This window comes from Schistocerca piceifrons, chromosome 3 (genome assembly GCF_021461385.2).
Source record: "Schistocerca piceifrons isolate TAMUIC-IGC-003096 chromosome 3, iqSchPice1.1, whole genome shotgun sequence".
NCBI classification, from domain to species: Eukaryota; Metazoa; Arthropoda; class Insecta; order Orthoptera; family Acrididae; genus Schistocerca; species Schistocerca piceifrons.
The window spans coordinates 894,827,518-894,852,660 of record NC_060140.1 but is presented as its reverse complement, the minus strand read 5'-3'; the positions used below and the strand labels follow the sequence as shown (position 1 = coordinate 894,852,660).

Sequence of the window (25,143 nt, the reverse complement as noted above, 5' to 3'; positions counted from 1 at the left end):
TGCAATTTTTTGTCTAATATCAACAGCAAACAGTGGTCTTAATATGTCATACTACAAGGAATTTGCAGACCAACACAAGACTCTGTTAGTATAAATTAAAGATTAAGAAAAATATGTCACAATTCCAACAGTGTACTTGGGCTACATCAAGTAAATGGAAGCGTTTATAAACTCTGAGTGTTGCAATCATCAGTTATTTACAGTACAATTTGTAACTAATTTCTGAAATAAATCAACTATCCTGTCCCACTACTAAAACTTTTAAAAAATGAGAACCAAGCACATATTAAATAGGAAATAGGAGACACTATCTTAAGGTGTATAATTAAGGAAAGAGGGGAATGTTGCACAACAATGCCAAAGAAGTTTTATCACAAAATATTTATTTTATTTTTATTTTTTTCTCCCGAAATTTGGCTACCATCTTCTAGATTAAATCTTTGATTAACAGAATTCTTATATCTCTACATGTGCTATTAAGCCTTTAACTACTTGTGACATATACATTAGTGATGATTCTGTGTGTGACCTATGTCAGTGATGTATATGCACATCGGGAGATGTCCACAGCAAAACTATGAATGTAGGATATATTTGTTTTAATGGTTTCTTATTACTTGCAAAATTGGAGAGAAGTGGAATTTCATTCCACATTACACCAATGACATGGAACCAACTGGCAAAACAGACCACCAAACCAATTACCAATTCAGTAAAACATGAACTGGATTACAGCAAATATATAGGAACAATGGAGAAGTGTGGCAGGGTGTGTGCAAAAATCATGAAATATTTTATTACATTTTTTCCCTATACTACCTGTGTGTGCCAAAATTCACATTCTATTTATGAAGTACAAACAGGCGAAAATGTGTCAATGGTAGAACTCCACTGGAACTCTGTGAAATTATAAAGAGGAGCCATGCTATCATGTTAGAAAAGGGAAAGATCGAAATTACTTTGGGAAGGCCGCTATCTGAATACTGCCAAATCATTTAAAAACTGTAATTAGATGTTTCACTTACAGCAGGAAAAATAAGAGAGAAGAAATATGCTTCCATTGAAAACAATGTCATGTTCAATATCAGATGACTACTTGGCATGGCAAGCAAGATGGAGAGACTGACAGTTGCGACCAGTGCAATAAGATAGCATTCTGATCAGTAGAGGTCCTAAGGTGTGCCACAATGAAGAACAAAACTACATTTTATGTTACAAATTACCTAAAACAAATTGTGTGTAAATAAAGGAACATTATACAGTAGAGTGTTACCGAATGGGACGTGCAGCTGTTAAGAAACACCTCACATTTGGGAGGATGGAGTTGTTCTGTCTGGCCGTCCTGATTTGGGTTTTCCTAGATCACTAAGGCAAACACCAGGATGGTTTCTCAATTAAGGCCGCAGCCGCCTACCACCTGCCCTATCCTCATACACTGCCTCTCCTATCCTCACAGAGAACTGGTCCTATACTGTCAAAAGTAATGAGGTAACTTGAACAGAATGGCTTCCTCAGTGTCAACCAGCATGGATTCCGAAAACATCGATCATGTGAAACCCAACTTGCACTTTTCTCATATGACATACTGAAAGCTTTGGAACAAGGCAATCACGTAGCTGCAGTATTCCTTGATTTCCGGAAAGCATTTGATTCAGTGCCATATCTACACTTATTGTCAAAAGTTTCATCATATGGGGCATCAAGCGAAATTTGTGACCAGATTGAAGACTTTTTGGTAGGGAGGATGCAGCATGTTATCTTGGATAGAGAGTCATCATCAGATGTAGAAATAACTTTGGGTGTACTACTGGAAAGTGTGTTGGGGCCCTTGCTGTTCATGTTGTACTTTAATGACCTCACAGACAATATTAATATACAATCAGACTTTTTTCAGATGATGCATTTATCTGTAATGAAATACTATCTGAAAGAAGCTGCATAAAGATTCAGTCAGATCTTGATTAGATTTCAAAGTGGTCCCAGGATTGGCAACTTGCTTTAAAGATTCAAAAATGTTAAATTGAGTACTTCAAAAAATGAAAAAATGTAGTGACGTATGACTATAATATCAATGATTCACAATTGGAATTGACCAACTCATACAAATACCTGGGTGTAACACTCTGTAGAAATATGAAATGGAATGATCATATAGGTTCAGTTACAGATGAAGCAGGTGGTAGACTTCGGTTCATTGGTATGACACCGGAAAAGTGTATTCAGTCTACCAAGGAGATTGCTTACAAATCATTTGTGCAACCCATCTTATAATATTGCTTAAATGTGTGACAGCACGAATGGTCACAAGTTTGTTTAATCTGTGGGAGAGTGTCTCAGATACTGAAGGAACTGAACTGGAGGACTCTGAAGATGGACATAAACTATCCCAACAAAGTCTATTAACAGAGTTTCAAGAGCCAGCTTTAAATGGTGACTCTAGGAATATACTACAGTCACTGTGTGTTGCTCACAAAATGATTGTGAGAGTAAGATTAGAATAATTAGTGCACACTCAGAGGTATTCAGACAATCATTCTGCCCACATTCCATATGTGACTGGAACAGGAAGAAACTGGTACAATGGAATGTACCCTCTGCCAGTACCTCAGAGTGGTTTGAAGAGTACAGCCAGCTTTAAATGGTGACTCTAGGAATATACTACAGTCACTGTGTGTTGCTCACAAAAGGATTGTGAGAGTAAGATTAGAATAATTAGTGCACACTCAGAGGTATTCAGACAATCATTCTGCCCACATTCCATATGTGACTGGAACAGGAAGAAACTGGTACAATCGAATGTACCCTCTGCCAGTACCTCAGAGTGGTTTGAAGAGTACAGGTGTAGATCTTCATAAACCTCATAAAGCATGTTAAGTATGCTGTGTGTTGTGTATTTGACCTATTGATTTGCATTGTGTTACACTGACAAATCCTGTATCATTATGAGATGATCCTTGGATGAATAAAGATAAACAAATAAATAAATGTGATGCACATGTGGCAGCTTTCAGCTGAGTGCACTGTTTCTTTGATTTCTGCAATTGAAATGTTAAACCTCTTCCAGGATGAGATTTTCACTCTGTAGTGGAGTGTGCGCTGATGTGAAACTTCCTGGCAGATTAAAACTGTGTGCCGGACCGATACTCGAACTCGGGACCTTTGCCTTTCGCTGGCAAGTGCTCTTGCCCGCGACTCGAACTCGGGACCTTTGCCTTTCGCGGGCAAGTGCTCTTGCCTGCGAAAGGCAAAGGTCCCGAGTTTGAGTCTCGGTCCGGCACACAGTTTTAATCTGCCAGGAAGTTTTGTAAACCTCTTGTTCAAATTTCTTACTCTTGATATTAATCTTATTACTCAGTTTCTGGTTTCCACTTATGTTTTTTGAATAATTAACCCATGTGGTTTGTACAACTGTCTTCTGAACATAAGCGCCACAATAATGGCTTAACATTTTCTTCTACTTTTTTCACTTGCATAAAATGACCAAACTAGTAGTGAGGGTGAAAGGATAAGCAGTGAATTTAAGAGTAATCAGATGGAAGCATAATTTACACCAAAGTGGTTAACTGGAAAAAGGGATACAGAGGTTTTACATCAGGGGAGATATGGTGGAAAACTTTAGTCTCTCCAACATCGGTCTGTTGCCTGCCAAGGCCAGTAATTGAGAGTGTGAGCAGTCTCCCAGACCCACTGTAGCTACGACTCACTCAATATGATTGAGAGAACCTAACTAGTCTCCCAGAATGTACTACACCATCAACACTGATGCCACAGCACCAACACTGGCAGTACAGTATGTGGGCCTCACTTTCCTGCCTATCCTTGGTGGAACAATCGAAAAGATTGAGGCGGTTACAATACTTAGCAATAACTATACATTATACAACCCTCCCCCTTCACAAAGGTTCACATGAGTAGTAATTTTGCTGTAATTGGGGGCTTATAACTAATGAAGTGAGGATTACAGAAAAAACAATAGTTTAATGGTGTTTCATTCACAATACGCAATTTACAATAACAACAGCAGTTCAATGATTGGCCTTCTTACGAGCGGTGGCTCATCAGAGGGTGAGCTGAGACTCATACAACCCGTATGAGCTTTGTATCTGGGGCATTACTACATTATCACCCTACTGGGATGGCTACAGTATGTTATAGTTCAAACTTTATGTGAGGCTGTTTTGTAAATGGAGAGCAGCATAATCTCCACCCATTGTTGCTTTCATTTCCAGTGATTGTCCTCAATAGCTAGATGGTTACCATATTTACTCGAATCTAAGCCGCACCTGAAAAATGAGACTCAAAATCAAGGAATAAAAATATTCCTGGATCTAAGCCGCACCTGAAATTTGAGACTCGAAAAGTTTTAGGCTGCACCTCCAAATCGAAACTAAGTTGGTTCATTGTAACATGAGACACAATTGGGGCCGAATGGATGAAGATACAGCTACAGTAGTTTGGTGCAAGTTGTAAGCTTAACAGTTAAGCTTTACCAAGTAGCCATTGTTATGTGTCAGGCTCTCCATCCGTATTTATACGGGTACCCTTCCTTTTCCACATGCTTCATCTGGTTTGAATCAATTGCTTATTTTGCTTTGATCTGATAAGTGCCATTATCTTTGTTCTTTTACGTCACTCTAAGCTGAAAATGCATTATTGTACTGTGTCATGCATTGTTTGTTACGTTCTGATAATGATTGTTTACGACCTGTCCTCGCTCGTGGCATGGCTTGCTTTTGTGCGCGCTCCGCGGCTTACAATTAAAAAAAAAAAAAGAGAGGAATTGTCTCATAAGCGAAACAATGGCAAGAGACTGTGATTTGTTATTACTTACACTGCAGCTTTCTTTGACAATGATCAACAAGAACCAAATAACAGACTGCGTATGATAGAAGATGTTCTGAACGAGAGTTTAGCGAAAAATTTTCTCCGTTTGAAAATCTTTGCAGACGCCTCTTTTGTACATTACATTTTGCACAGAAATTAGATTCATCTTAGATTTAAAAATCTAGTCAGTTGCTGTGCTTCATTTCTGACTGTATCACTATTCAACATAAGAATAATATGAATATAAACATGACATGATATGTATATTCTTCTGTATTTGCTGTTGTCTCACTCTAGTTTTGTAGTTTATTAGGCAGACAGGATTTAAATGAGATAGCAGCAGACACGAAAGAATACATGGTATAATGTTTACATTCTTCACCTTTTCTTTTAATTTATTTCCTGACGCAGAGGTTTTGGCGCCAGTATTTATCTTTGTGCCTGCAAAGCATGCATGTGTAGCGCTACATATATTCGATGGCAAAAGTTAGTTGTAGCAGCACCTATCAACATTTTTCCGAACTTACACTTACTTTGCACTCGATTCTAAGCCGCAGGCGGTTTTTTGGATTACAAAAACCGGAAACAAGTGTGGCTTAGATTCGAGTAAATACGGTATTGTACCATGTCTTCAGTCAGAGTAAGAGGTACTCTGTTGAATAACATATTGTAATCAAGTTTCTCACAACAGAGGGCATAAAACCATCGAAAATTTTGAAATGACTTGGAGCACAATTCAGGGACAACACCCTGAGAAAGATTCAAGTGTATGCAAGGCACAACAGTTTTTATGAGGACAAGAAACAGCTGAGAATGCAGCTCACCAACGTAGCCTAGGACCAGCATTACTACATCTACAGTTACATGTACATCTACAGACATACATATATACATACATACATACATTTTTCTTTGCAAGCCCCATCTACTGTACATCTGACATACATGCTCCACAAGCCCCCATATAGTGTATGGCAGAGGGTACTCTGCAACACTGCTAGGCATTTCCTTTCCTGTTCCACTTGAAAATAGAGTGAGGGAAAAAGACTGTCTATCTCCTTATGAATCCTAATTCCTTGTATCTAATCTCTGTGGTTGTTACACGAAATGTATATTTGTGGCAGCAGAATAATTCCCCAGTCAACTTCAAATGCCAGTTCTCTACATTTTCTGATTAGTGCTCCTTGAAAAGAATGTTGCCTTACATCTAGGGATTCCCTTTTGAGGTATTTCCATAATACTTGCATTTTACTTCGTAATACTTGAGCATTGAGGAGTATATTTGCATTGTTAATCAGCTTAGTGAAGACAATCGCCAAATAACCATTGTTGAAATTGCTACTGAGATTGGCATAAGTTACAGAAGTATTCAGCTGATCACTAATGACAGCCCTAGATTTCAGAAAGAGTCAACAAGTTGGGTGCCCCATCTCTTCTCACCATAAAGAACAAATTTCATCATACTGAGGTGTGCAGATGGCTACTGACATATTTCCAAATTGAAGAACAACATTTTTGCTTCAGACTGTGACCTGTAATAAAACGTGGGTGTACCATTACACGCCAGAATTGAAAAAAAAAAAAAAGCAGCACAGAATGGCACAATAAGGACAAATTTGCACCCCAAAGCCAAGAACCGGCTGTCTGCAAGGAAGTTTCTTGCAACAGTCTTGTTTAATTTTAAAGGCGTTATTCTCAATGATTTTCTCCATGAACATCGTACCGTGAACCCTGAATACTACTGCCAACTTTTGGACCACATAAAAATGTGCATATTGTCCGAAAAAGTGCGCAACTTGAATCAGGGATGTGATCATGCTTCAAGAGAATGCTTGACCCCACACACCTGCCAGAACACAAAAAAAAAAATAAAATCAGGGATTGTTCTGGACCACACTATCATCCTTCTAAAGTCCACACTTATTGCCCTGTGATTTTCATTTGTTTGGACCACTAAAGGAAGCAGTCAGAGAACACAGATTTTATGACAATGACACTGTCCGAGTTTTCATAAGCAACTGGCTGCTTTCACAGGCGCATTCATTTTATGAAAATGGGATAAACAAACTGCCTATCTGCTGGGAAAAATGTTTTTCCCTTTCAGGAGACTGTATAGAAAAATAAGTTCATGTGTATGAATTTAATATTAAATAAACTTATGAAAAAGTTCCGGTTTTTTATTTGACTCGCCCTTGTATTTAGTTCATCATAATGTGACATATCATCACCTACATAGCTACATATTCCCAGGGCCTTATTAGGTTTTAAATTAATTACTTCAAACTAGACTAAGAAAATAAGAGGCACCAGACTGATATCTTATCTTTTACATATCCAGGAATACATTACATTTAGCAAAATGATCAGTCTTATCTTTATGACTTAGCTTATAAAAATGGGGAGAGGTTTTGTACTATGCGTATCATTAGAGCTATAATATCCTCCTCTACTTGAAAGAATAAATCATGACACAAAATAAGAAATACAAGGAAATGACTTTCAGCAACAAGGCATTGTGGAAAATCACACTGGATTCAGAAATAAGTCTTCAGCTAGGCCAGTGTAAACGTAAATATGAAACTAGTAGTCTGTGTCTGTATATAAGCATTGCATCCTTTCAACATTCCAAAAGATAAATTCCTTAACAGAGATAAACTTAGTAGTTAATAAAGTCCCAAAATAAAGTATTCAATAAAAATATATCTTTCAAATGCAAGAAGTAACAGATGTGGCATAAATTAAAATGTGGTGCCAAATTTTATGCTCTAATACGCTCGTACAACATATATAAGCATTTTGCACATATGTAAGCTAAATCAATATTACATTAATTATACACTGTTATACACCAGTGTCTGTCAGTTGTTGGTGGGCTAGAATTTCCTTCAATATTGGTATTAGTCAAGGCAGCAGCATGAGATGGGGTATGTTTCATTCTATAACAACCTTTTGAATGCATATAATATCAAAAAATTCATATGATTAATAAAATTGCAATTGTAAATGAGATATATTGATCTCAGTATTTTATTGTGATAATGCAACTTTGCCATTTCCAGGGGATTTGCTCTTTCTTTTATACAATAATATTTCTCAAGAAGTAATTAATTATTTGAGGCTACTGAGAACTGCAGGGGCCCAAAGCACAGACACAAAGTTTTGAGAAAAATAGATGTTTCTGAAAATCATGTTTTTTTCACCAAGTCTCAAAATCCTATATTTCCTATGAAAAAATAATGTACTTATCTTTAGTTATGAACTATTAATTAATATTTAGTATTATAATTATTATTAATGTTAATCCAGAAACTCTCCATATATACACAAGCAATATAGCGCCTTTTGACAGTTGTAGTATTTGTAATTAATGTGAAACTAGAATTAGAACATAAAGAACAAATACTAAATGCCCCCCCCCCTCCAACACACACACACAATTATGACCTATTCCAACATTTCATGGTCCTCATTACCAGCATTTTCAAAAAATGGTTCAAATGGCTCTGAGCACTATGAGACTTAACATCTGAGGTCATCAGTCCCCTAGAACATAGAACTACTTAATCCACCTAACCGAAGGACATCACACACATCCATGAGAAGGCAGGATTCGAAACTGTGATCATATCAGTCGCGCGGTTCCGGACTGAAGCGCCTAGAACCGCTCAGCCACTGCGGCCAGCCCAGAATTTTCACTAAGCACATTCTGTGGTTTGCAGGTCAGATAAAACTGCTGATGTACTTCTGATTACAAAGTACTACTACTATGTACATGATGTAGAGAGTAATTTATGTTGCCAACCCTAAGTAACAACTGAGCAGCGCAGAGCAACAAAATTATGGTTGGTTGGTATGCGGGAATGAAGGGACAAGACTAACAAAATTGTGCATTGTGCTCATATGGAAATGAATATCTGAGAAATTGATGAAAGAGCTTTTCATGAATGTTCATATACAGAGTGTTCGTTTTAACTGAAGACATTGAAATAACTCAAAAACTAAACACTGGATCAAAAAAGTTATCATTCCAATTTATTTGTCTCAGAGGTGACATCCAACAGTTGTTGTTGTTGTGGTCTTCAGTCCTGAGACTGGTTTGATGCAGCTCTCCATGCTAATCTATCCTGTGCAAGCTCTTTCATCTCCCAGTACCTACTGCAACCTACATCCTTCTGAATCTGCTTAGTGTATTCATCTCTTGGTCTCCCTCTACGATTTTTACCCTCCAATGCTAAATTTGTGATCCCTTGATGCCTCAGAACATGTCCTACCAACCGATCCCTTCTTCTAGTCAAGTTGTGCCACAAACTTCTCCCCAATCCTGTTCAATACCTCCTCATTAGTTACGTGATCTACCCACCTAATCTTCAACATTCTTCTGTAGCACCACATTTCAAAAGCTTCTATTCTCTTCTTGTCCAAACTATTTATTGTTCATGTTTCACTTCCATACATGGCTACACTCCATACAAATACTTTCAGAAACCACTTCCTGACACTTAAATCTATACTCGATGTTAACAAATTTCTCTTCTTCAGAAACGCTTTCCTTGCCATTGCCAGTCTACATTTTATACCCTCTCTACTTCGACCATCATCAGTTATTTTGCTCCCCAAACAGCAAAACTCCTTTACTACATTAAGTGTCTCATTTCCTAATCTAATTCCCTCAGCATCACCCGACTTAATTCGACTACATTCCATTATCCTTGTTTTGCTTTTGTTGATGTTCATCTTATATCCTCCTTTCAAGACACTGTCCATTCCATTCAACTGCTCTTCCAAGTCCTTTGCTGTCTCTGACAGAATTACAATGTCATCGGTGAACCTCAAAGTTTTTATTTCTTCTCCATGGATTTTAATACCTACTCCAAATTTTTCTTTTGTTTCCTTTACTGCTTGCTCAATATACAGATTGAATAACATCGGGGAGAGGCTACAACCCTGTCTCACTCCCTTCCCAACCACTGCTTCCCTTCCGTGCCCCTCGACTCTTATAACTGCCATCTGGTTTCTGTACAAATTGTAAATAGCCTTTCGCTCCCTGTATTTTTCCCCTGCCACCTTTAGAATTTGAAAGAGAGTATTCCAGTCAACATTGTCAAAAGCTTTCTCTAAGTCTACAAATGCTACAAACATAAGTTTGCCTTTCCTTAATCTTTCTTCTAAGATAAGTCGTAAGGTCAGTATTGCCTCACGTGTACCAGTATTTCTACGGAATCCAAACTGATCTTCCCCGAGGTCAGCTTCTACCAGTTTTTCCATTCGTCTGTAAATAATTCGTGTTAGTATTTTGCAGCTGTGACTTATTAAACTGATAGTTCGGTAATTTTCACATCTGTCAACACCTGCTTTCTTTGAGATTGTAATTATTATATTCTTCTTGAAGTCTGAGGGTATTTCGCCTGTCTTGTACATCTTGCTCACCAGATGGTAGAGTTTTGTCAGGACTGGCTCTCCCAAGGCCGTCAGTAGTTCTAATGGAATGTTGTCTACTCCCGGGGCCTTGTTTCGACTCAGGTCTTTCAGTGCTCTGTCAAACTCTTCACGCAGTATTGTATCTCCCATTTCATCTTCATCTACATCCTCTTCCATTTCCATAATATTGTCCTCAAGTACATCGCCCTTGTATAGACCCTCTATATACTCCTTCCACCTTTCTGCTTTCCCCTCTTTGCTTAGAACTGGGTTTCCATCTGAGCTCTTGATATTCATGCAAGTGGCTCTCTTTCCTCCAAAGGTCTCTTTAATTTTCCAGTAGGCTGTATCTATCTTACCCCTAGTGAGATAAGCCTCCACATCCTTACATCTGTCCTCTAGCCATGCCTGCTTAGGCATTTTGCACTTCCTGTCGATCTCATTTTTGAGACGTTTGTATTCCTTTTTGCCTGCTTCATTTACTGCATTTTTATATTTTCTCCTTTCATCAATTAAATTCAATAATTCTTCTGTTACCCAAGGATTTCTACTAGCCCTTGTCTTTTTACCTACTTGATCCTCTGCTGCCTTCACTACTTCATCCCTCAGAGCTACCCATTCTTCTTCTACTGTATTTCTTTCCCCCATTCCTGTCAATTCTTCCCTTATGCTCTCCCTGAAACTCTGTACAACCTCTGATTTAGTCAGTTTATCCAGGTCCCATCTCCTTAAATTCCCACCTTTTTGCAATTTTAGTATCTCCAGGATTCTTCCATGTATACAACCTTCTTTTATGATTATTGAACCAAGTGTTAGCTATGATTAAGTTATGCTCTGTGCAAAATTCTTTCATTTCTTAGCCCCAATCCATATTCACCCACTATGTTTCCTTCTCTCCCTTTTTCTACTGTCGAATTCCAGTGACCCATGACTATTAAATTTTCGTCTCATCATACATTTCTTCAATTTCTTCGTCATCTGCAGAGCTAGTTGGGATATAAACTTGTACTACTGTAGTAGGCATGGGCTTCGTGTCTGTCTTGGCCACTATAATACGTTCACTATGCTGTCTGTAGTAGCTTACCCGCACTCCTATTTTTTTATTCATTATTAAACCTACTCGTGCATTACCCCTATTTGATTTTGTATTTATAACCCTGTATTCTCCTGACCAGAAGTCTTGTTCCTCCTGCCACCGAACTTCACTAATTCCCACTATATCTAACTTTAACCTATCCATTTCCCTTTTTAAATTTTCCAACCTACCTGCCCGATTAATGGATCTGACATTCCACGCTCCGATCCGTAGAATGCCAGTTTTCTTTCTCCTGATTACAACGTCCTCCTGAGTAGTCCCTGCCCGGAGATCCGAATGGGGGACTATTTTACCTCCGGCATATTTTACCCAAGAGGACGCCATCATCATTTAACCATACAGTAAAGCTGCATGCCCTCGGGAAAATTATGACTGTAGTTTCTCCTTGCTTTCAGCCGTTCGCAGTACCACAACAGCAACGCCGTTTTGTTTAATGTTATAAGGCCAGATCAGTCAATCATCCAGACTGTTGCCCCTGCAACTACTGAAAAGGCAGCTGCCCCTCTTCAGGAACCACACGTTTGTTTGGCCTCTCAACAGATACCCCTCCGTTGTGGTTGCACCTACGGTACGGCTATCTGTATCGTTGAGGCACGCAAGCCTCCCCACCAACGGCAAGGTCCATAGTTCGTGGGGGGGCATCCAACAGTACAACACCAAATCTGCCACCCCACCCAGTGCGTTTGTAGTGGGGGCCTACTTTGAAATCTTCATGGGAACCCCCATTTTTTAGTGCAGATTTCGATTCTACAGCAAAATCTACATATGTTTTGTCTGAAGCATTTTCCTCATTTCGCCACAAACAGCGCTATGATCCAGAGGAATAGAAATGGGTACATACTACCTGAATATCCCATGAATACCCAATGGCATGTGGGACCCTACCTCCATGCTGCAAGAGTGGGACAGGCCAATATTTCATAAATTCTGATTGGAAACCCCATTCGCAGTGTTGTATTCCTCTGACATATTGAACAGGGGATTACTCGACATGCCACCATGGCTGTGTAGTGAACTAAGACATACCGTAACAGGCAGTACACTGCGGATGTCAGATATCGTGCAGATATAGAACAGATAGCGGCTCTAAATATTACAAAACTTGCACAGTGTATATTGACTGCAAACCTACATATCGTTTGGAGAACAGATGTGCAAGTCGACAATAAATGTTGCTGCCACAGAAGAAAAAAATTGAAATGATACCGTTTTACAGAGAATGTCGGAGAAATGTGAGGCTGCTGTTGACTTGTATGCCAAGCATTTTCCAGAGAAAACTTGCTCTCATTCATTCTTTTACAAGGTCCGCAGCTCGTGGTCTAGTGGCTAGCATTGCTACCTCTGGGTCACGGGGTCCCGGGTTCAATTCCCAACCGGGTTGGGGATTTTCTCTGCCCAGGGACTGGGTGTTTGTGATGTATTCATCATTTCATCATCATCATCTTCATCATGATGACCACATAGTTGAGCGCGCCACAAACCAATCATCATCATCATCATCATCATTCTTTTACAAGGTTGTGAAAGCCTTTATGTCTGATGGCAGAGTACAGACGGGCAAAAGGAAACAAAGCAAACATGCTACAGGAGAAGCTAATGAAATACGTATAGTAGCAGTAGTGCACCACAACCTGTCGATAAGCACCCAGCAATTACACCGCGATTCCAGTACGTCCACCGGTAGCATTGTCATATGTATCACCCATACCATGTGTCACTGCATCAAGAACTTCATGGCGCCAATTTCCACACCATGTGTGGGTGGCGGGATGCCACTTTGAAATCTTCAATGGTAATCCCCATTAATGATCAGCTGAATACTACTGTAACTTATGCCAATCTCAGTAGCAATTTCAACAATGGTTATTTGTCGATTGTCTTCACTAAGCTGATTAACAGTGCAAATATACTCCTCAATGCTCAAGTATTACGGAGTAAAATGCAAGTATTATGGAAATGCCTCAAAAGGGAATCCCTAGACGGAAGGCAACATTCTTTTCAAGGAACCCTACTCATAAAATGTAGAGAACAGGCATTTGAAGTTGACTGGAGAATTATTCTGCTGCCACCAATATACATTTTGTGTAATAACCACAGAGATAAGATACAAGGAATTAGGATTCGTATGGAGATATATAGACAGTCTTTTTCCCTCACTCTATTTTCAAGTGGAACAGGAAAGCAAATGCCTAGCAGTGGTGCAGAGTACCCTCTGCCATACACCATATGGAGGCTTGTAGAGCATGTATGTCAGATTACAATTCTAGTGTACTATGAATGGGCACATCAACAAACTCAAATGACCTCCATGTTCTTTGCTGAGGTACTATTTTCCCTTGAGCCTACATTCACAAACTGTGGTAGTGTTAACTGGTATAACATGCATTACTAGAGTCTACACAATCCCCCCTGGTTACGTCAAGTTGACCGTAATGTCTTTGGCCGTTAATGCATGGTGTGACATCATGTTGACTGGACACACACTTCTGGAAAAGGAACTACCGGTACTACTGCAGGACATTGCGTGGACGTTTGATGTTACATGGACCTTCTACAATGTATGCGGTTTCAGCATGACAGTTTGTGATGAAGCAAGCTGGAATATTTTTACTTCCCCTCTTGGTTTGCCATCTGCCTCCTTAAAATTCATTTTTTCAATTTTAACTAATTACCATTAGCATACTTGAATATAATCTGCATTTTCATAAAAGAAAAAGGCTGGCCCTTGTCTTAAAGAATACAACAGCGGATCTGATTTAGTGCTTAGTTTTAGGTATGTAATTGATTTTCTAATCGAGTTTGACTACTCTTAGTTACTATCTTTCATTATAGGGCAAAATCATTGATTGTTTTGTAACTTAAATTATATTGTTAACTTATAAACAAATATAAATTCCATAATAATTGTAAACATTTGGAAGATGAAATGCTAGTATTCTTAAAGTATCTCTTTGGCTCTAGTCCAAAGCATGTTAGCAAAACCAGCCCTTAATTAATTCCAAAGTAATTAACAGTTTTGTCATAAGTATTGTTTGCATAACGACATTTGTTAATTTCATGATTTAAACAAGTAATTCGGCCTAACTCTTGTAGTAGAAGAAACTGTAAAAGGAATGAATTTTTCGATGTATTCATTTAATTTAATGACAAAAAAGTTTTAGTTGTAATTTCTGTAAATTTAACTTCGAACAATGTGTAATTTCAGCACTTATTATTGTAATGATATATAAGAGCCTGTTTTTTGGTCACGAGACAGTCAGTCCATGGCCGAGTTTCAGATGAGGAACCTGTGATGCTTAGAACAACAACAATGCATCAACTTAACAGTGAAATAAGTGTTATACCAATAGGCCATTTGTTAAAAAAATGGCAGTGACGGTTTAACAGTGAACTATTGTAGCAGTATGTGGATGTTCACCTGCAAACTATTAACGAGACTTATGGAAAGTATAAACAGTAGTGCCACATATTAAATGTGTGTATGGGAGTTGTGAAAAGTGAAAGTAAACATCTGTGACACACAACGGTGCACCTGTCGGTTACGTTATTTACCATAGTCAGTTTCCAAATGACAAACCCCATTTTTCAGCCAGTGTAGCAACGCAGTGCATCGACACTGAAGACAACAAATCTAGAAAATAAATCAGGTGAGCCGCTACAAGTTTCCCAGTGCATTATGCAATTAAAGCACAGGGTATTAGGCTGCGTTTAAACAGGTCAGTGGATCAGTACAAATCACCCTATTAAATGGCCCACTAGGTTGTTGGATTTGACATCGCCAGATTTAAAAGATAAGGTGTACCAGGAAGTACCAACAGGCACTGAAGACGTGGTTGATATACACTTCTGTCCTGTGTATGGTCATTTGAAAAGCAGATTACACAATGTATAGAAGTTGGTGGTGCTACGTTTGAACAGTTACCCTAATTGGAAAAGTAGAGTATTGATTGCCTCAATCCATGGCCACAGTGGTGCATCAAGTAGTCCCCTGTTTGATATGTTGGAGGAATACAATGTTGTGAACGGGGTTTCCAATTAGAAGCTATGAAATACTGGCCTGCCCTACCCTTGCAGCATGGAGGTGGGGGTCCCATGTGCCACTGGATTATGATTGCATATGCATTTCTATTCCTCCGATTACAGTGCCATCTCTGTGAAACAAAGAAAATGCTACAGACAAAACGCATATAGATTTTGCTGTAGAATTGTAATCTGCAATAAAGAACAGGGGTTCCCATTGAAGATTTCAAAGTGGTCCTCCGCCACCTACGCCATGGAGTGGTGTGGGGGGTCGAGTGTGATATCCTCGGATGTCCCCCTCTGAGGCAAACAAATTGGAATTATAACTTTTTTTGATCCAGTGTATAGTTTTTGAGATATTTCAGTTAATATGAACCCTCTGTATACAATGTGGGCTTACAAATAGAGATAAAACTGGTTCACCATAAGATTAAGAGGCGTCAGGAGCAGACACACATGCTAAAATCTCTAAATGATTGATAGTCTGCTTTAGACCATTATGTTGTTGGTGCCTCATTTCATCACTAGTAGAATTAGGCAGTTCTAGCAACAGCTTACGATGATCTAAACTGAACATTAAATGATGAGAGACACCAAGAATCATTGCAGAGTACTAATCAAATGGCGTCCCAAGTGGGCAGAGTACTTGAAGCTGGAGTGTCAACAGAAACAGTCTTTAGTAGTCTTAATTCTAAGTATAAAACAGTCCCTTAATACAAGCTGACGTTAATCACTATCAAATGATCGATCCCAATGCTTAACTGCCTATGGTAATATGTCAAAAAGCCAATTACTGGCATATTAACATACGAGACAACCTACAGCTGTACACCTTCAGTGCCAGAAAATATGAATTGAAATTCTTCAAATAGTAAGAAGAAATGATCAGAATCTTAATATGGTCAGTTTATGAAAAGATTTGTATTAACAGTTTCATAACTATGAGGCCATCAGTTCAGTTCTTTAGATACTAGCTACTCTGGTAATTTTCTGCACCATCGCAATTATGTGACCATGAAAGAAGAATAATAATGTTGCTAAGTCGCTTCAAGAAAGTTAAAATGACAGATGGAAAATGTGGAAGTATTGATGACTGCTAATGGTGGTAGAACAGTGGGATGATGGAAAAAGTGAACTGGGACAAGACACAATAGTGCAACAGTGACACACGACGCTTGCAATCATCAGAGTGGACATTTTCAGTCAGAAAGTTAGTGCAAGATCACAGCATACATACAACAAACATTAAACATCTCAATGAGATACAGCCATTGCATATTACCAGTTTTCTACTATCTGATGCAACTGCTTTCTGCCCTTCAGAGGAAACCACGGGAATAGCCTGTAGATCAAATATTAATAGTTATAGATAAGTGTTAGTGGTTATTATTGGATGGATGGAAATACTATATGAAAGTGGTTCACCTAACCCAATTGTAGGTCTGATATTAACATACGAATCAGATGTGATCAACAAAATATAAATATTAACACTATAGATTCTGATTCCAGTGTAAACATATTTTTAAAGGTGAATGGATATACTGTAAAAGGAATACTGCCAGGATTTGGAATGTATCCAATGCATATTTGAAATCACGATGGATTAGGCAAAATAATCTTGCTGGCTACTCGCGCTATTTTCCTTTTGTTGTCAATGCGAGATTGCACTGCAGTGGAAAGGGATTATCTGGTTGTAATGGATAATGATGAGTCAAGGTTCAACTCTAAGGAGTACCTGGATCTAGATCATCTTATTATACCTGTAGGGAGTTGATATTATACTGAAATCCCATGCAAACCTATGTACTCCCTCAGAGGAAGTGGAAAGCAGTGGATACATTAAAACTACAGAATTACACAAGACTTCAACTCAGTAGTTAGAAATCTCAAGACCACAAAAAGTGGCTGTATTATTATCATCCTTGGTAGATTATTTCTGTTAACAGATCACAACCCAAATGTTTTTTTACAAGTAAAAGGAATGTTTAGTCTGATTGGCCCTCATTTCTCAGGACTGCCACTATGCAAGTGTTATATGGCTTCACATCCTTCCGCCAGCATATCAATGACAAGTCATTGTTGCCACAAAGCTGTACTACACTGACGAGCCAAAGAAACTGGTACACCTGCCTAATATCGTGTGGGGCCCTGGCAAGCATGCAGAAGTGCTGCAACATCATGTGTCATAGACTTGACTAATGTCTGAAGTAGTGCTGGAGGGAATTTATACCACAAATCCTGCAGGGCTGTCCATAAATCCGTATGAATATGAGGGGATGGAGATCACTTGTGAACTGCACGTTGCAAGGCATCCCAGGTATGCTCAATAAAGTTCATTTTTGGAGATTTTGGAGTTTGGAGGCCAGCAAAAGTGTTTAAACTCAGAAGAGTGTTTCTGGAGCCATTCTGTAGCAATTCTGGATGTGTGGGGTGTTGCATTGTTCTGCTGGAATTGCCTAAGTTCATCCTAATGCGCAATGGACATGAATGGATGCAGGTGATCAGAGAGGACGCTATGTATGTATTACCTGTCTGAGTTGTATCTAGACGTATCAGGGGACCCATATCACTCCAGCTGCACATGCCGCACACAATTACAATGCCTCCACCAGCTTGAACAGTCTCCTGCTGTCCATGGATTCATGAGCTTGTCTCCATACCTGTACTGTCCATCCACTTGATACAATTTGAAACAAGACACGTCCAACCAGGCAACATGTTTCTAGTCAACCACAGTTCAGTGTTGGTGTTTATGGTCCAGGGCGGGGTGTAAAGCTTTGTGTTGTTCAGTCATCAAGGGTACACAAGTGGGCCTTCAGCTCAGAAAGCCCATATTGGTGATGTTTTGTGGAATGATTCGTACCCTGACACTTATTGGTGGCGCAGCACTGAAATCTGCAGCACTTCTGGCACGCTGAACAATTCTCTTCAGTTATAGTGGATCCCATTCTTGAAGAATCTTTTTCTGGCTGCAGCGATGTAGGAGATTTGATGTTTTACTGGCTTCCTGATATTCACAGTACACTTGTGAAATGATCATACAGGAAAATCCCCACTTCATCACTACCTCGGAGAGGCTGTGTTTCATTGTTCAAACGACGACTATAACGCCACTTTCAAACTCACTTAAATCTTGATAACGTGCCATTGTAGCAGCAGTAATTAATCTAACAACTGCACCAAATACTTATCGTCTTATATAGGCGTTGCTGACTGCAGTGCCGTATTCTGCCTGTTTACATATCTCTGTATTTGAATATGCATGCTTATACCAGTTTCTTTGGTGCTTCAGTGTTTGTGCTGTTGAATTCTATACTAATACACATAACGAGGTGAGGGGCATTCATTATATCAACCATTATGTGGTAACAGTAACATTATTGAACTCATTAATTAAAGGCATCAGACATAAAAGGAACATATTCATCAAACATGAAACATTAGAACACATTATAAACAAACAAACCATACTTATGGTACTTTACCACTGAGGAAGACCAACAACCACATTTGTAACTTTTCACCGAATGCATTCAAAAATAAGGGGCAAAGAGAATAAATTGTGGATACGATCATTTAAGTAACATTGAAATGGTAGTAATTCTGCCAGCAGACAATAACTGTCTTAATTAAATTGATCTAACACAGGATAGCTGCTCACTCCTCAGAACAATGCTGATATGGAGGTTCCGATCATGGACTATACTGGCACTTAACTGCATGCTGCCATCGGGAGTGAGACTTCGGGATGAACAGCTGGCTTTTACAGATCTTGGGTACTGTGTTGACTGGTTTCTGCACATTTCTGCGACATAGTCTCAGCCAAGTTTCAGCTAGTTAAAGTGTAGCATGACTACTATGTCTGGCAATTGTAATTCTGTATTGGTTGGTGATGTTAGTCTTTTATTTTATTATGGGGGCTTTCTCAAAAAGGAGTGAACTTTTTATAGTCTTTCCCATTTTTAGAGCCGGATTCCTAGTAACACCTATTGCCCAAGCTTACAATATTGAATTCTCACATTATTTGCATTGTGAAACCTCCTGACAGATTAAAACTGTGTGCCGGGCCAAGACTCGAACTCGGGACCTTTGCCTTTCACAGGCAAGTGCTCTACCAACTGAGCTACCCAAGAACGACTCATGCCCCGTCCTCACAGCTTTACTTTTGCCAGTACCTCGTCTCTTACCTTCCAAACTTTACAGAAGCTCTCCTGCGAACCTTGCAGAGCTAGCACTCCTGAAAGAAAGGATATTGCGGAGACATGGCTTAGCCACAGCCTGGGGGATGTTTCCAGAATGAGATTTTCACTCTGCAGCGGAGTGTGCGCTGATATGAAACTTCCTGGCAGATTAAAACTGTGTGCAGATTAAAATTGTGTTTAACTTGCCTGGCAACAGCAGCAGCATAGCTTGATTGTACCTGTTTCCAGACAGTTCTCAAGTGTCAGGACAGCTGTTTTACCAGTACAGCTTCAACACCTGGGACCAACTTATCTAATTAAAATGGTAAATGCATTTTGCATCTGTATACCACCCCAAATGGAGTGCAGCCAATAAATTAATGCTGTTTCACATTATATGAGGACACAATGTATGGAAGCATTATGTCCCATGCTGTGTGGCTCTGGTTCACATAATATGGCAGCATTTTGAGAATATACTTATGAACACACTCATCGCAGCCATTACCTTTTAGACAGACAGGGTATTTTGACACTTCTTGATATTTAATGACATGCAAACCGACATGAAAAGAAATAATAAGAAGTTATCCCTTAATCTATTATGATGGCTCCAGGACTTCCAAATGGGGGGAAAAAAAAGACGTGTTACAAAAGCTTTTCTGACTATTTCTGCTGTTATATCCACAGAGGAACCATAATTAAAACACGGAAAAAGTGATAAATAATTGATAAAACATATTATTTTGAACTGAAACTGGGAACGGTCCAACTATATCAAAGACAACAAAGTTAAAAGGTTTAGTGGTTTCTGGAAAGGTCTGGTTTTGCATATTGCCCTCTTTGTGCAGATGGCAAACAAGACCATACACAACTTTCAACATCGTGCTTATGAGGAGACCACAAGTACTGTAAGACTTTTTGTGCATTGATTGGCTGCCTTACCACTGTGTCAAGCTTGTATACTCTCATGTGACTGCTGCAGAATTCTTTCTTCAAGGGATTTCCTAATAACCAAGCGATTGCCTTGGGATGTTTTACAATAAAGGTTCTATTACTGGCTAATTGGGAGATGCTGTGAATCATTTGTATTCTTTGTCTTCTTACTATTCTTTTTCTAGTTCAGCAACCAGTACTTCATCAGCCTGTATACACCAAAATGTCTGTCTTGAGGAGTCAGCATTTTGATGGAGCTTTCCTGGCTTGTGGCTTACTGAGTAGTTATAGTCACTTAAGGACCCACCTAATCGGTGTACTACTACAATCCTTGGAGCTTAATAACCACATGAAAGTAGCGTGATCAGTAATAATAGTAAGTTTTCTCCTGTATAAGTAACATTTGAAATAGTTTATGCATATTCTAGAGCTAACAGCTACTACTCTGTTGTGCTGTAGTTCAGCTTGATTTAACTGCCTAGATGTGTACCCAATAGGCCATTCAAATTCTCCATGAACTTGCATGAGGAGACACCAAAAATCAATGACATACAGAAGAGTAAAAACTGATTTCTCAACATCAGGGTATGTCAAAATGGGTGACTGTATTAGAATTTCTCGTAATCTGAACACTGCTGTTTCACACTCAGGAGTCCAGCAAGTTGCTGAGGGGTATGATACTAGTGCTGTATTCTGATACAAAATGATGATGATAATTTGCCAAAAGAGAAAAGGACTGTTACTCTTTCATGTTACAAGGGGAAGGAAAGTCTTGTAATGCACTGGTTAACCATGGATTGGGTTGAACTCTATTGGCCATAATTATGAGGCCCAAATAATTAACTAGCAGTTCTGTAAATTTGCATTTCCCTGATCTCAAGCCGAGATTTGCATTTTTTTATGCATGAAAGTACAGTTCTTAAGTCATTCTGCATGCTCCTCTAGGGACTGGAAAACACAATGGTGTCTAAATACACTATGCATTTGAAAGGTTTCAGACCCTTCTGCAACAAATCTGCAAACTTTTGGAATGTTGCAGGAACATTTTGTAATCTGAAAGGCATTCTCAGATACTCACAGTGCCCTGACAGTACTGCAAATGTAGTTTTCTGAGAAAACTTGTTGGGATGATGGGTATTTGGTGTTGTCTAGTGTTATGAAATATTGGCAGGTGTCTAAATGGTCTGACATTTCGCCTATTCTTGGGAGGGGATATGTATCTGGAGTGGTTACTTTGTTCAAAACTATCTTGCAGACACATATTCAATACGCTTTTTCTCCATATTGTGGCCATTTAGGGACAATGACGGTCGATGAAGCCCAAAGACTGCTTCTTGACAGTTGTTCTCTAATGCTATGTTTTAATAACAGGTTGCAAATTATATGGTATCCTTCATGGTTTTTGACCAATCAGCCTAGCGTCTTCAACAAAGCTTCAGTAGGAAAATCCTGCCCTTCTTCAAAAACTGTACTAAATTCTCAAGTACTGAATACAACAAATGTCTACTCTTCTCAGGCAGATGAATAAACTTCTCCTGTAACTTCTGTTTTAAGGAGGTTGTGACCTCTACATTATTTGTATAATTTGTTCCTTTTCATCCTAATTACCTCCTATTACTTCTTTGACCCTGATCTTCCCACTGCCCAATTTCATTTACCGATAACTCTAGTATACATGCTAAAACTTTTCCCTTGAGTGTCATGGTATCTTTCCCACCGAATTTATCAATGCTGGTTTCTTCATTCAGTATGACGGGTTGACATACCCTTTTTTTCATGTGCACTTTCAACTCATTCCTGGGCACCTGGGCAGTGGATCCATGAGAATAACTGAGCTCTTGGGGAATTCACATTTGACATTCACCGAGAGAATTATTCTCATTCTACTGCATATAGTTTAACAAAGAGTTGACTTAAGCATGGGAGTGCATCAGTCTTCTGAGAATGAGAATGGAAGAAAAGAGACTTTCCTGTTCTTCTTAGATGCCTGTACAGTACTGTTGCTGTTAAATAGAAATTCTTGGTCACCTATTCGGATATTACATGACTGAAAGACAACTGCAACACAAGTGCACCACAGGAAATCACATCCTAGGAGCACATCAAAATCAGGATTTTCTGTGACAGTACCTTTACTGTAAGCACCAATCCTTCCTTATTAATCTTCAACTTAATCTTCTGTGAGCCTACAGTGCATTTTACCTCGCACCCTAAACCACTCAAACAACAGTGAGTGCGCCAACTTTCGTAAGGGAATGGGGGCAAATATTAAACTCACCTGCACTCCGGTGTCAAAAAGTATCTTCACTCTCTTCTTATCTAGTTCTTTGATCAACAACACATATCCCAGCTTATAGTATTCCTGTTACCTATGGCGTACTTCTCTACAATGCGTGCAACACAGTGCTCGGCACTTGTGCACACAGTGTTCTGGTTGGTGGCAATGACCACATAGGTTATGAATACGGTTTGTGCACATCAGTCACACGGCTCACAGTTAATACAAACTGGTTTGCCTCATCCCTGAATACAACTGCAAGGTACCAGGGGAAGTCAACTTTAGTATCCCTCCTATTCTACGATCAATCCCTTTGACAAAGACATCTGTAGCATGAGCCTCGTCCTCCTAAAGTAAGACATTATGTTCTTGGAATTATATCAAAACATTTGTGTGGTAAAAAACAGCTCAGATTCTATATGCAAATGAATCAAAATCCTTGGCATATTTCTGCTTCAAAGTTGATTACTTATCCCGGTAAAAGCCAATGCTTTTTTATCTGCAAAACATTCCACCAACCATATGCAAGCATTTCAAGAGAGGAAGCATTTCTAAGTGAGTCTACTGACACAATATAGTACCTGGCATCATCACAGAATTTAACTTGAGCAATATTTAATTGTAACTCACTCGAACATGCATCTCTAAGGTTCTGTAGGAATGTGTTCATATTTTCATCTGACGTTCCAAACAAAAAAACAGTATAAAATTGCTCAAGGAAACGTCTATTGCCAGATTAACTCCAATTGTTATGCATGGTGAATCTACAGGGGCTTGTTGTAGCAGTTGCTACAAGGGGAGGGGATTATTTGTAATTTTTGCAGACTGAAACAGTGAATGAAAATTTGTACCAAGACCAGGATTTGAACCTAGTCTCCTGCTCACTACGTAGATGTACTAACCACTAGCCAGCCCGGCACAGTGGCTGTTCGTATCTGCAAGCACTACCCCAGCATGCCTCCCTCCTCAATCCGAATTCTCATTCATGCCTCAGCACACTTGGTATTCTCCCTAAACTCTCCTATGTATTCCTTTAATTATTGGATCTCCAACATCAGAGTTGCAATTTTTTGCTGTAACTGCTCTTTAACTGCTCCATATTGACCTCACCCACAATATAATTAGTTTTAATAATTCCCTCTACAATCGAAGTACTTTTGCTACATACGCCTTCCCCTGGGCTCAAGTCATAACAATTCTTTGTCTCAAACTACATTCTTAACATTTTCCTGACATTCACGCAAAAAGTAAACTGATAAAATAAATGTCATAGTGCCACACTTCAATTATCAATAATAACAAAAATGTTGTCAAGCAAATGCTGTTTACTGGAAAGTAGGCTTATCTTATGCTTCTATCAAGCTATAAATAAAGCTACAGTTTAAAATAGATATTCTCGTCATGCTCTGTGAGCTTCACAGGGGCCTAGAATAACAACAGTTTAACACTCACAGTCAGTTGCTTGATGCTGCAACATGGACAATGTCACAATGCAGAGCAGCCAGCTGGAGATGTATGGGCAATGCATGGCAGAGCAAGAGCCAACCCCACACTCTGATGAATGGGCAGGCAGGCAGCTGCACAAGCAACCAGATACCTGCATTCATGAAGAGCACACACCTGATGCACCTATCTACACAATCCAAATAGACAGCAGTGTGTTACCCAGCCAGATGGCACCCACCCATGCAGAAACAAGAATTGCTTATTTCTCATAGCACACACGTCGGTGCATGTGACATAATGATATCAGAGGACAGTGAAAGCATAGCGCAATAGGGTTGTCCAGCAAGCCCCTTTACCATAAGGAAACAGCGCATTCCATAGAAATGTAGTATTGTAGAAGCCTTTTAGTAGCCATGAATAGGCTAATTGGTTACAAACTGGATTGTACTTCTGCACACCAGTTTACAGAGTGGCCGAGCTAGGAGTGAGGGTGACATGATAAGCAGTGAATTTAAGTGTAATAAGGTGAAGGTGTAACTGAAACTAAAGTGGTTTACTGAAAAAAGGGACACAGAAGCCCCACATAGGGTGGGGCATGACGGGGAACTTCAGTCTCTCCGAGATCAGTCCATTGTATGCTGAGGCCAGCAACTGAGAGAGCGAGCAGCCTTGCTATAGCTAAAACTTTCCTGATCTGATTTGGGAAAGTTCACTGGTTGCCTGGGAAACACAGCAATATCAGTGCCGACACTGTAACAACAGCACTGATGGCACGGCGCGTGGGCCCTCACTTCCCTACCCCAACTTCCATGGAAGGATCAAAAATATTGAGGCTGTTACAACACTTACTAATAATTATAAATTGTATACATTTTAGTTTTTCAATTTTTTACCAATGTTACTGTTAATTATTTAAATGATGCTAGAAAGTTCTCTAAATA

The 25,143-nt window shown here is 39.2% G+C and overlaps 1 protein-coding gene across 1 annotated transcript in view; it reads left to right on the top strand.

Moving 5' to 3' along the window:
* Nucleotides 1-25,143, top strand: part of LOC124788105 (myosin-I heavy chain) — a 193,617-nt gene that overhangs the window by 124,027 nt on the left and 44,447 nt on the right. The gene's annotated exons all lie outside the window — the stretch shown is intronic.